The sequence below is a fragment of the Marmota marmota genome, unplaced genomic scaffold (assembly GCF_001458135.2).
Source record: "Marmota marmota marmota unplaced genomic scaffold, marMar, whole genome shotgun sequence".
Lineage (NCBI taxonomy): Eukaryota > Metazoa > Chordata > Mammalia > Rodentia > Sciuridae > Marmota > Marmota marmota.
In genome coordinates this window covers 37,491,158-37,504,476 of record NW_026000057.1, presented here as the reverse complement: position 1 = coordinate 37,504,476, position 13,319 = coordinate 37,491,158, and the positions used below count along the sequence as shown (strand labels likewise).

Genomic DNA, 13,319 nt, shown 5'->3' with positions numbered 1-13,319 from the left:
CTACAAAAATTACTGAACTCAAATGCTGAATAGATAGTGTTAGTGCAAACATATATGCCACTGCTTGAGAGTGGTAATTCATTTTGAAGGCAGGTGGTGGTAATTTTGAGGAATTCTTCTTATTCTTTGAGAAGAATCAATCCACTACTTTCAGAAGGATATTTCCTAAGCATTCCCCCTGGGGGAGGTAACTCTCTGATGTCTTCTATGACACAGTCAGTCATATGGAAATGCCAATAGGGGAATGCAGGCACCTCATCTTTTAACTGTGGCATGAGGTTATACCAGCCTAGAAGAGGGAAATTCAGATGCCTCTGGGGAACAGACAGGAAAGCAAAATGGGAGTGACAGTGAGATTCAAGAGTTTGTGTATTAAACTAAATCTGCACTTGCACCAGTTGAACAAGAGTCTGCTGTCAACATCCTTTCTATGGGATTCCAATGTGCTATCTCTATTTAGGAATGGGAATAATCTGCCAAGCGTGGTGGCACATGCCTGTAATCCCAGCAGTGTGGGAGGCTGAGGCAGGAGGATTGTGAGTTCAAAGCCAGCCTCACCAACTTGGTAAGGCACTTAGCAACTCAGTGATACCGTGTCTCTAAATAAAAGAATGGGAATAATCCTCTAGAATGAAAACTGCCTTCACATTATGTAAAAATGTGGATGTGTAACCGATGTGATTCTGCGACTTGTATTTGGGGTAAAAATGGGAGTTCATAACCCACTTGAATCAAATGTATGAAAGATGATATGTCATGAGCTTTGTAATGTTTTGAACAACCAATAAAAAAAAAAAAAAAGAAAACTGCCTTCAGAGTCTCCATGGTTTCTGACCCCACCTTGGAGCCTAGTAGTGATTTTGTCCTAAAGTAATTAATTCAAAATTATTGCCAGAAATTCCTGCCATCCTTCAAGGCCTGCTAAAACCCCAGCTCCTTCCTGAAATCAACCCTTCCTCCTTTTGAAGATGAGCCTCAATCTTCTGCTGGCCTTCCTTTTTTTCCTCTGTTACAGAAATTCCACTGTCTTGTCCTACCGTGTCTTGGATATGTACTAGTTTCACCCCCAAATCTCAAGACCCAGCCTTATCAATGCCAAACGTATAAAACTCTGTAAAATTTAAACTAAGGAATTGCTAAGATTGGCTTATAGAAATTATTAAAAATTATAGAAATGTATCCAAACCAGGGTATTCCCATTCAAGGTATTCTCAGTGTTTTCCAAACTGGTGTTCCTCAGAACATTAGTCCTGAGAAATGCTCTCTGAAAAGTGTTTTGTGATCGAGTACTGCATTCTACATCCTGAGAGAGTCACAAGGCTCCCTGGTGTGGTAAAGGCTCTGAGATCAGGCGATTAAATAAGAGACCGTGTTTTTTTGTGCGGGGAGGTGGGGTACTAGGGATTGGATTCAGGGGCACTCAGCCACTGAGCCACATCCCCAGCCCTGTTTTGTATTTTATTTAGTGCCTCACTTTTGCTGAGGCTGGCTTTGAACTTGCAATCCTCCTATCTCAGCCTCCTGAGAGACTGGGGTTACAGGTGTGTGCCACTGTGTTTAGTGAGCCCATGGTTTTTTTTTTTACCCAGGGTTCTCTTCATATATTTTATCCCTTTTATTGGATCCATTTAACAGCTTGTTTCTTGGAATGTAGCTTGTGGATAAGCAGCATCCCACAGTGGGCAAGTACATAGACTGGCCCCAGGCTGCCTACCACCCAGTCCTCAGCATTCATTGTCCCTGGGTAAGTTACTTGACTTCCATATGCCTAAGCTTTCTCATCTACAAAATCAGATAGTAGTAGGACACATTCTTTTTTAACCCCCCAAAGTTATCACCTATTTATTACTGAACCAACCTATTAGTGCAGAGCATAGAAACTAAGAGGAAAACCAGATTCCCAATAAAACATGTCCAACTTTCCAGACAGGGATGACATTTTCAGCCTAACATGGTAAGATGATAGTGACCTTGATACAGCTTAAAAAAGTGTGCAATCTCATGTACAGTTTCTCAGAGACCCAGCATGGCTCTTCTCCAATATCTCCTCTTGGAGTTGTGTCTGATTTTATTACCAGTCTTTGTCTAAATCCATTGGGGAATGGGAAGATTTTGTTTTGTCTCTTGATCAAGAACTTCTTGAGGCTGAAAGGGTTGTAAGAAGATATGGCAAGGCCAGGCATAGTGGTTCTCATACCTGTAATCCCAGCTCAGGAGGTTGAGGCAAGAACATTGCAAATTTGAGGCAGGTCTCAGCAACTTAGTGAAGCCCTGTCTCAAAATAAAACATAAAAAATGGAAGAGGTGGTAGCTCAGTGATAAAGCACCTCTGGGTTTAATCCTCAGTACCAAAAAATTAAGATGACATGGCAAGTAATGGAGTCAAGTGAACACACCACAATGGTGGAGATAAGCAGCAGCAGAAGAAAAGCAAAATCTTAGTTTTTTTTTTTCTAAAATTTTCTAGTTGTCAATAGACCTTTATTTTATTTATTTATTTATACATGGTGCTGAGAATTGAACCCAGCACCTCACACATGCCAGGCAAGTGCGCTACCACTGAGCCCCAGCCCCAGCCCCTATAGGTCTTAGTCTTATAAGTCTCTTATGAAGATTAAATGAGTTAATATATATAAAGTATAACCCTCAGCCTAGCTTTAGGGTTTATGTAAGAAAATTAGGTCTCTCTCCACTCCAAATTCAGAAACAATTGAGAAATAAGATATGGATAAAACTTTTGTCTTTGCTTTCAATAAAAGCTATTTAGAGGAGGAGGCCCCCTACCTCCCTGCCTTCACACCCATTCAATTCGACCCTTTCAGTCACTGGATGCTGAAGACATGCATCCAGGAGATGGGAAGTTCACAGGGGTGAGCAGAGAGAGTGTTTGTCTTATATTATTAGTTTGCTTGGGCTTAGGATAACAGAAATTGGTAATCTCACAGTTCTGGAGGTTAGAATAGCACCTCTGAAAGTAAGGTGTTGGCAGGGTGGTGCTCCCTGTGAAGCCTATAGGGAAATGAGCCTTCCCTGTTTCTTCTGGTGGCATCCTTCTGGGACATCCTTTGGCTGATGATGGCAGCATTTTAATCTCTGCCTTCACCATCACATGGTGTTCCACCTGCCTTTTCACTTCATCTGCCCTCTATTTACATCTGTGTCCAAATTCCCTCACGTCATAGAGATACCACAGTCTTACAGAATTAGGAACCACATAACCTCATTTTAACTTGATTACCTCTGCAAAGACTCTATTTCCAATAATGTCCCATTGCAGTATTGGGAGTTAGGATTCCCACACGTTCCCTTTTTTCTGTTTGTTTCGAGGAACATATTTTAACTTATAACATCCTAAAGACAGGCTTTCTGAAATGGAGAGAAAGTTCTAGACGTGGTAGCACATGCCTATAATCCCAGCAACTAGGGAGGCTAAGGCAGGGGGATCACCAATTCAAGGGCCCCCTCAGCAGTCTAGTGAGGCCCTAAGCAACTTAGTGAGACCATGTCTTAAAATAAAAAGTGCTGAGGATGTTGCTCAGTGATAAAGCACCACTGGGTTCAATCCCTGGTACCAAAAATAAATAAATAAATAAATAAACAAACAAACAAATAAATAAATAAATAAAATCAAGAAAAAGGGCACTAATGACAACCTCTCTTCCTTTTCCCCCACATCAAGCAGAGTTATCATTCCTCCTTCCTTAGAGAGGAGACCCATAGGAGCCAAAAGAGGCAAGAGGTGTTCCAAGTTCTTTCTCTCCTCCTAGGGCTGACATTTAGAAATTGTCCTTTCTATGAAAAATGAAGTGGTAGGAGCAAATTGCCTAATCGCCATCCCCAAGATTTAGCTCAGGTATTTCTTTGGGATTAAGTAGTCTTTGGAACTGCTTGAGATCCTGCCTTAAAATTTGTCCATTGGGCTGATGTATTGGCAAATGCCTGTAATCTAGCTACTCAGGAGATTGAGGCAGGGGGGTTATAAGTTCAAGGTAAGTCTGGGCTACCCAGTGAGACCCTGCCTCGAAATAATAATAATAATAATAATAATAATGTGCTGGGGGCAGCGGCCCTGTACTTAGTGATAGAGCTCCTGCTTAGCATGTACAAGTCTCTGGGTTGCAATTCCTAAAACTGTAAAAATTTGTGAGTTGGAGTGCCTCCATCTCTCCTGGGGCCAACAGTATACTTGTGTGTACTGAAAAAAAATGGTTACCTAGACTCCAGGAGACTCAAGTGTTCCTTAGTGTCGCACTTGGGGCCACTTCCAATTGCCTTGCCCTTGGGAATTAGGTCCTTTCAAGCCTAGTTTTTGTTGTTGTTCTTGCATTGTCCTCATTGGTCTTAGAAATAGCTTTCAGCAGCTAAAGTGCAATAACAACTTGTATTCATTCAGATTTTCTTTCTCTTTTTTTTGTATTCAGATTTTCAATAAAGATTTTTGGGAAAGAAATGAATATTCAATAATAAGAAAAAAGTGGAGCAACAGTATTGTTTCAAATAGAAATGGATAGAACAAATCTGGCATCCTTGTTTGGGGAGAGTAGCTAAAAATTACTAAGCACTTCCCAAGTGCTTGTATTGAACATGGGCTGTGGGTGGGAGAATCTGTCTCCAGAGTTTACACTTGTCAAAGTCAAACAAAAATATAGAGGAGAGAGCTGGGGATGTAGCTCAGTGGTAGAGCCTGTGGCTAGCATGCCCCAAAACCTAGAATTCAATTCCCAGCACAGAAGAAGAAACGAGAGAGCGAGGAAGAGAGAAAGTAATTGGAAGAGGAGGAGAAAGGAGGAGGAGGAAGAGGAAGAAGAAGAGCGGGTTGTCTGATGAAGGAACTTTTATTTGAAAAGAAAACATAGGATGGAAATCCAGGATACATACGCACAGGTCAGGCGGCTTCTGCTGCCTCTGGAGAACACAGGCAAAGTTGGGGGTTTATTAGTAGAGTCTCCAGGCAGAAAAATGTACCATAAGCTGTTTAAGGGAGTTGGCAAGCTCTGATTGGCTAGCAAGCACTGACTAGATAAAGTATGAAGTTAGTCTTAAGTTTGTAGTTGGCAGTTCCATTGATAGAGGCTAAGATGAAAAAATAGAGCCGTTAAGATAGGTAGGCTGTTGAGCTAGTTTGGCCTGGTGGGTTGGTTCCTGGAATGATCATCAAGACCTGAGTATTTTTCCCCTAAGCTCTTGGCTCTGTTTTCCATGGGTATGACAAGAATGTTTTCATTTGTGTGTTCAATTTCCACACACTCTTAACCACGGAGCTACAAAGCCTCCTTTGTACAAAGCATAAGAGGTACCCCTTCCCACTTCCCAGATAGCAGCTTGCCTAAGTTCTTCCGCAGTACTAAATGTATTTGGGGTTACCCTACCACACACTTGATGTTGCCTTTCCCCTTAGATGGGGAGTTCTTCCTGAGCAAGAACTGATCCATACACACCTTCGTTGTCTAATTTGCTACTGCTTATCACTCTGTAGGTCAGTTTTTAATTAAATGAACAAATGCTATTCTTACCAAAGGATTTTTTTTTTCAGTACTTTGCACATGTTAGGCAAATAATCTAACCACTTAACTTTACCTCCAGTCATTTTTTAAATTTAAAATTTGAGAGGGCAGGTACTAGGAATTGAACGCAGAGGCACTTTACCATTAAGCCACATCCCCAGTCCTTTTTGTTTTGTATTTTGAGACAGGGTCTTGATAGGCTGCTTAGTCCCTTGCTAAATTGCTGAGGCTGGCCTTGAACTTGCAATCCTCCTGCCTCAGCCTTTTGAATCACTACGATTTCAGGCATATGCCACCATGCCTGGCTTAATTTTAATTTTTGAAGCAGGGTCCCACTAAATTCCCCACGTTGGTCTTGAACTAGCAGTCTTCCTGCTTCAATTTTCTTTCTTTTTTTTAAAAAAATATTTTATGTACATTTTAGTTTTCGGCAGACACAACATCTTTGTTTGTATGTGGTGCTAAGGATCGAACCCGGGCCGCACGCATGCCAGGTGAGCGCTCTACCGCTTGAGCCACATCCCCAGACCCCTGCTTCAACTTTCTAAGCTGAGATTATATTGTGTACCACCAAGCCCAGCTCCAAAGGAGCTTTAAAAAGTATTTCTGATCTCTGCAGTTATTAAAAGTAATAAAACTTAAAAGTAATAGGATTCATGGATTGTGATCACTTCACACCAAGTAACAAAATGTCCTGGCTAATGATCTATATTCAGACCTATGACACTATGTTGATTGCTTTTCATTAATTGGGACTTTTCCCACAGTTTCAATAGACAAATATGATTTCTTCCCAAGTCTCTATGTAGAAGCAGTGTCAGTATTGGATGCCTAGATATCTTAGGGTACCTGCTGAGTGGCCATCTAAATAAGCTGCTCCTAGATCTCCTGGGATGGAGTGATTATGGACCTTTGTCAGTAGAGAACCGCAGATCAATCTGGTGCCCTGCTCACACATGGAGTTCACTCACATAGTGCGTTTTGGGACACAAGGAGTGGGATGATCTTTGAGTTACATTCTGTTTTTTATGAGGCACCAGATTTCTGGAACTCTGAGGCAAGTCTTGTTCTAATAAATTAACAGAAAAATATGTTTATGTCAGAAGAATATTAAATCAAAATCTAATGGTAACCAAACAGATGACTGGCTTTGCACTAGCAGGGAAGAAGCCCTGGCTAATTAGTTGCTTATTAAACTGAACAGCTTGCTCCCATGCTACTCTGGACAATGTTTTTTTTCATATACAACAAACGAGATGACAGGGATTATAATATGTTTGTGGGGGAAATGACTGATACCAGAGGGTGGGTGGGAACTGAATGTAGGAGTGGTGGCAAAAAGTAAGTCTATTCTGTTTTTTTCCCCTTAGTTCTGGGGTGCTTTACCCCTAAGCTACATCCCCAGTCCTTTTATTTTTAAATTTGAGACAGGGTCTCACTAAATTTGCTTAGACCCTTGCTAAGTTACTAAGGCTGGCTTTGAATTTGTTATCCTCCTGTCTCAGGCTCCCATGTCACTGGATTACAGGTGTGCACCACCATGCCCCACTGCAAATAGATTTGATAGCAGGAAGAGGAACTTGTTCATTGTTGTATCATCATCCCCTGGCATGGTGACTAGCATATGGTAGGCATTTAACAAATGCTTATAGTTTTTAGTTAGCTTTATCATGTTGTGACCAAAGACAGGATAAGAACTACATAGAGGAGGAAAAGTTGATTTGAGGCTCATAGTTTCAGAGGTCTCAGAACATAGATGGCCAATTCCATTGCTCTGGGCCCAAAGTGAGGCAAAACATCATGGCAGAAGGGCATGGCCATAGAAAGCAACTCAGGACATGGCAAAAAGAAGCAGAAAGAGCCCCACTCACCAGAGACAAAATATAAACCTCAAAGCCATACCTTCAGTGATTTACCTCCTCCAGTCATACCTTACCTGTCTCCAGTTAGCACCCAGTTAATCTATCAGTGGATTAATTAGGTTGATTAGGTTACAACTTTTATAATCTAATCATCTCACCTTTGAACATTCTTGCATTGTCTCACACATGAGCTTTTGGAGGACTCCACATATCCAAACCATAATACTTACCAGATGACTTAATGCAGTTATTGGCCAAATATTAATAAAGCAACTATTGTATTGTAGTGTGAAGCTACCAAATACATTTAATATAATCAAAGACTTCAATAAATACTGAAATGCGATTTGCAGTGTAGGAATCTAATCATGATTGTGCTGGTTGGAAAAATATAACATATAGTAGACATTCTTTGATATATTGAAAACTACCCACACTATAGCACTGCTGAATTCTAACTCTCCTTTAAATGATTCATCCTAATACAAGTTCCAGGGTAGTGAGTTCTTCCTTAATGCTAGCTAATATTTTATTCAGCTGTAGCTCAACCTGAGTGAAACAATTGACTTCAAAAGGACATCAATTGTTCTAGTTACCTCTGTGCAAAGAAGAGCATGACATGGGATCACAATTGTTTCGAGGACGTTTATAACAGTGGGTGTGTTTATATTCTTATTGATTTCTCATAGCACTTTTAAAATAGAAGCCATAAATTATGCATGGCCAAGACCAATTAGGAACTGCAAGGGAACTACACTTAAAAGAAATGGCCCAAGAACTGTAAAGTCAGCTGGCTTAGACGGAGAATTTCTAACAATGATTCATATGCAGTGCTTCTAGTTGTGCTCTTGGCCTTGGGGGATGCTAAGGGATGTCTCTGATATGATGACAGCTGTGGGTTGGAAGTCAGCTGTGGAAAAAGCACACCAGACCCAGTGCTTGCCCAGAGCTGGGGTTATTAATACAAGTCGCTCCAGAACTACGCTCTTCACCACAGATGACTGTCCTTGAGAGGGACATTGAGCTTCTCTCAAGAGATTGTGTCGGTGATTAATTGAGAGGCATTCTCATGTCACATTGTGGACAGAAACATCAGAAGAGCACATGATGGAGCTGCATTTGTTAACACTGATGCCAGTATCACTTGTTTGGACACACTTCAGCCATGATTTGTCCCATAGCTGTACCAGGAAGTCTTGAGGCAAAAGCTAGATTATAATGAAATAGTGACATTCACTTAACCCATTAAGTCCCCAATTTTCAATTGTGTGAATATGTCAATGAAATTGATGCAGTTTTATTAAAATAGGTTAGAAATAAAAATCTAGAGCTTATATATTATTATATTAATTAATATTATAATTACTATGATTATATTCATAGTTAATTACATATTACATACTGTATTTAAGATTTTAAGGACCAGGCAAGGAATGCACTAATTTCTCTTCTAAAGGATGGCAGAATGGTCCATGACTGGTTGGTGATCTCTAGGCCTGAGGTGACCCCGTGACAGTTAAAAAGCACATCTTAGCCAGGTGTGGTGGTGCAAGTCTGTAATCCCAGCGGTTCTGGAGGCTGAGGCAGGAAGATCACTTAACCCATTAAGTCCCCAATTTCATAGGACTGTAAACCTATAACCTTTGATTCCATTGTTCTAAAACATTTTCCCCTGCAATGAAATGTATACATATAATTCATTCTTTCAGTACATATTTCTTTACTAAGTGTTTGATGCAGGGACAACAGAGGTGAGTTAGAGTTCCACACTATCTAGAAGAAGCTTGCCGTTAGGCTAGTGAGGGAAAATACTTGAAAAAACTAAGTTGCAAAAGTAAATAAATATTTACAAATATGGTGGTCTGCGCTGTAAAACAGAAGTATATGGTTCTTTCAGGCATTGTTAGAGGAGAATCTAATTTAAATTTGGTGGTTGGGGAAAACCATTTTTTTTAAGAAATGACATTAAATCAAGAGCAAAAATCTGAGTTGGCGTTAGTAAAAGAGTGTGTGTAGTATGTGTTTCCTGTGTCTATGTGGGAGATAAGTGTTGGGGGGGTGGCTGTAGGAGTAGCCAACTTTATGTGGAGGAAGCTTGTGGTTTTTTTTTTTTTTTTTTTGATAAACTGAAAGAAAGGGTGGGTGTCATATGGTGTGTGAGGTGGAGCTGGGTTTGAGTTGGAGAGGTTGGCAGGGCCATGTCACTAGGGCCCTGTGGGTCATGTTAAACATTGGGATTTTATTGAGAATGTGTGTTTGCAGGTGACCTACACTAAGACGATGGAGCAGGCACAGTGGTGCTATGAGCAATAGTTCCTCAACGTGAGCAGAGATTGGAGTGTGACCTTGAGCACAATGCACATGAAACAGGATCACATTTCATAGCACACTGTGTGGGTTATCATTGCTGGTGGTAGCACTTTATCAATGTTGTGAAAAAGACAAAATCATGCAGGAAAATACCAGCGTTGATTGAATCTCCCCAAAATGTCAGATACCATGAGCTTTTGTGTAAATGTTGGGAAGGCAGAGCCAGTAGACAGAGATGGTCCTGGCTGAAAGGAGAATGGGAAGGCAATTGTTGACCTGTACCCTGACCTAACAGAACCTCTCTTTATAATCTGTTCTCTCCTGCTGCTCAGCTCAAGAAATATGAGGAGAGTTTAAATTGCTTACCCAATAGACTCTTCTCCTAAGCTTACATTTTTTTTCCCCTGTATGTTTCTTAGGAAAGAGTAACCAAAAAGCACCAATGCTTGTGGTTCTGCCCCCATTTGCAAATTCTGGAATGAGTATTTAGTTTTGATTAATATCCTAGCAATAATTGCAAGAAACAAAGTTTATAAGAATTTTTTCTAAGTATGTAATTCATAATTTTGTTCATTTCACCTGGGAAGTAATTTCTTTTTTCTTTAATACTTGGTATATGTGAAGCATATGTATAATTGTTCCTGAAAACCTACAATCCCTATGAATCATGGAAGACCTTATGGATTAACAAAGGATGAGGCCATCATTTCAAGTTATGGTTTTATGAGTTCACTCATCCAATATTTTTTTTAAAGGGACATTGCATTAATGCATTACTTATAGACCACAATATGGGTTTTATGATATGTTGATTACAGGTGTATTAAGTCATAAGAGTAACAAATTCTTCAATTTCAGCAGATATTACAGATCACAAGCATGCCTACTACAGAACGAATCTGAGTGCATTGGAAAGACACTGGATCAATCGTTTCAGAAGATTAAGAATGAGAGTTAAAATGTGCTAGGAACACATAGTACAGACCCTCCACATTGCTCAATAGATGCTTGACAGCCTGGAGTCCTAAGGCAGTCAATCTTCATCAATACTTAACTTAGAATGTGCCTTGCTTCATTAACATTTTTTCCTTCTTCTGTCTTGTTTGCTTAATCTTAAGAAAAATGGGAAAACAGTGATGACCAGCTTGATAGCTAACAGTATGACCACAAGGAAAAATGATTTTGAAGCCATTGGCAAAGGTAACCTGGATCCAGAGAGCAGAAAGGTTTAAACAAATAGTTCTCAGACTCCGTTTGCCACAAGGTTATGAAGTCAGCCTTCTGACAGTGCAGACAGGCCATTCTCATACCCCTTGCTAGTTGTGGTCCTTGGAGACTGATTATAGCCATCTGGACTAGACAGTCTAGCCATTAAATTTGAAATAAATGAGACCACTATGGACTCAGTGTAACAGAAATAGTTTCATCATTCCCAACTGCCTCTTGAAGCCCACTTAAAAAATCCAAACAGCTCTCTACTAGAGTGGAAGGAAAAATGGGACTTTCAGCTGTAACAACGGCATAAAGGTGAGAAAATTAGATTCTGATTACTATGATTTCAATGCTTTTTGCCATATATTTTTTTTTTCAAAATTAACTTGTTCTTTGCTGTTGTTTCAGGTTCAAGATACTTAAAGATCCATATAGGTAACACAGTAATCTTTTAAGGAACCATCTCTAAAAAGGTTGGGTCAAGAATTTATTAATTAATATTTTGAAAATAGTGCTAATAAAGAAGGAAAGAATTACTTGCTCATGCTAAGCACCATTTTATTTTTTTTTTATTATTGTATAGAAAGTTTTTCTGATTTTATGATTTGTGTTGGTACTTTATTTGGTATTTCAGATAAAGTACATTAGGATACGATTAAAATGGAAAATGCTCGTTAATTTCTCTATTTTATTAAGTGTCTTGAATTATATTGAGATATTTCATGATCTCCCAACAGAGATTGTTAAATCCTTAAAAAATAGGTAAACTTTGAGAATAACAAGGTGGATAACTTTTCAATAAACTGAGAGTCTAATATTTTTTAAACAAAGGAAACTAAATGGTAAAATAATGACTAAAAATTAACTTTAGAGCCAGGTGTGGTACTGCATGTCTGTAATCCCACCTACTTGGGAGGCTGAGGCAGGAGGAGTGAAAGTTCAAGGCCAGCTTTAGCAATTTAACGAGACTCTTAGGCAACTTATGGAGACCCTGTCTCAAAATAAAAAGGGCTGGGGATGTGGTTAAGCACCCCTGGGTTCAATCCCTAATACCAAAACAAATAAAAAAAAAAAACCAGCAAAACTTCACATATCACTGGAGTTTGGATCAGATATGACCCCAAAGGCCCACATGTTTAAAGCTTGGTCAACATGTGGCACCACTGGGAAGAGGTGGAATTTTTAAGAGGTGTGGCCTAGTGGAAGGATGTTAGGCCATTGGGGGTGTGACCTTGAAGGGGATATTAAGACCCCTTTCTGTATCTCTCTGCTTTCTAGTCACCACGAGGTGAGCAGCTTTCTCCACCATGTGCTCCCTGCTATGATTTATTGCTTTGTCATTGGTCCAAAAGCAATGGCACAAACTGACCTTGGACAAAAACTTTGGAAATAAAAGTCTAAACAACCTTTCCCTCCTTTAAATTTGATTATGTCAGGTTTTGTCACAGTGAAAGAAAATTGACTAACATACATACCCTATGCATTAGTTTTACATATATTAATAAATTATTTTGTAATCCCAGAAACTCAAGAGATGGAGGCAGGAGGATTGCAAGTTCAAGGCCGGCCTGGGATCCTGTCTCAAAAAAAAAAAAAAAAATTATATATATATATATATATATATATATATATGTTAGACAAAAGCCAAAATTCTGTTAGGAGGAGCTTAAAGAGAATATCTAGAAGCTGAGCTATTTTGGAGTTAAAACGATTGAGATATTAGTTTTAATTATACAATTGAGAGACTACACCTTGCTTATACCTACTGCTTTTATTTGGATACTCTTTATGTGCCACCATGAAAACTGAAGAAAAGGATGGACATTTGAAACTATTTTGATTTCTTGCTGAGGAACAAATTCATTGCCTAAAACATCATAAAGTCTTGCAGTGAGTCAATAGCAGCCTTTTTGATATAAACTATGGCCAGTTTGAAGTATTTAATATATTTTATTTTCTGAAAGAGATCTCATTAACAAATGCTTTTCTGTTGTGTTTATATCCTGATGCATGAGAACACAAACTCTATTTACCAACAGTAGGTATTAACTTCAGTTAATTACTTGTATAAGACTTAAAGGATTTTAAAAAATTCTTTAAACTTTAGGTAAAACATAACACTATTTATTTCTACTGATTAATTTTAATATCTGGGATTGTGTTTCCTGCAAGGATCCGTGCTTGGACTTATTCATAGATTCTCCACACCCCATGTTTCTCCATCTTCCAGTTCTACTGAGATCGTTTCATAGGTTGTTGAAACTGTTAGAAGAACGAAAGTTTTGTTAAGTCAGGAGTTCTTTTTTATTAATTTTTAAATTTTATATATGATAGCAGAATGCATTACAATTCCTATTACACATATAGAGCACAATTTTTCATATCTCTGGTTGTATACAAGGTATATTCACACCAATTCGTGTTTTCATAC

General features: G+C 39.1%; 1 pseudogene; it reads right to left on the bottom strand.

Annotated features, from left to right (window-relative positions):
* Window positions 1-1,732: 1,732 nt before the first annotated feature.
* LOC107141169 lies at window positions 1,733-2,183 on the bottom strand (annotated as a pseudogene).
* Between the last annotated feature and the right edge of the window lie 11,136 nt (window positions 2,184-13,319).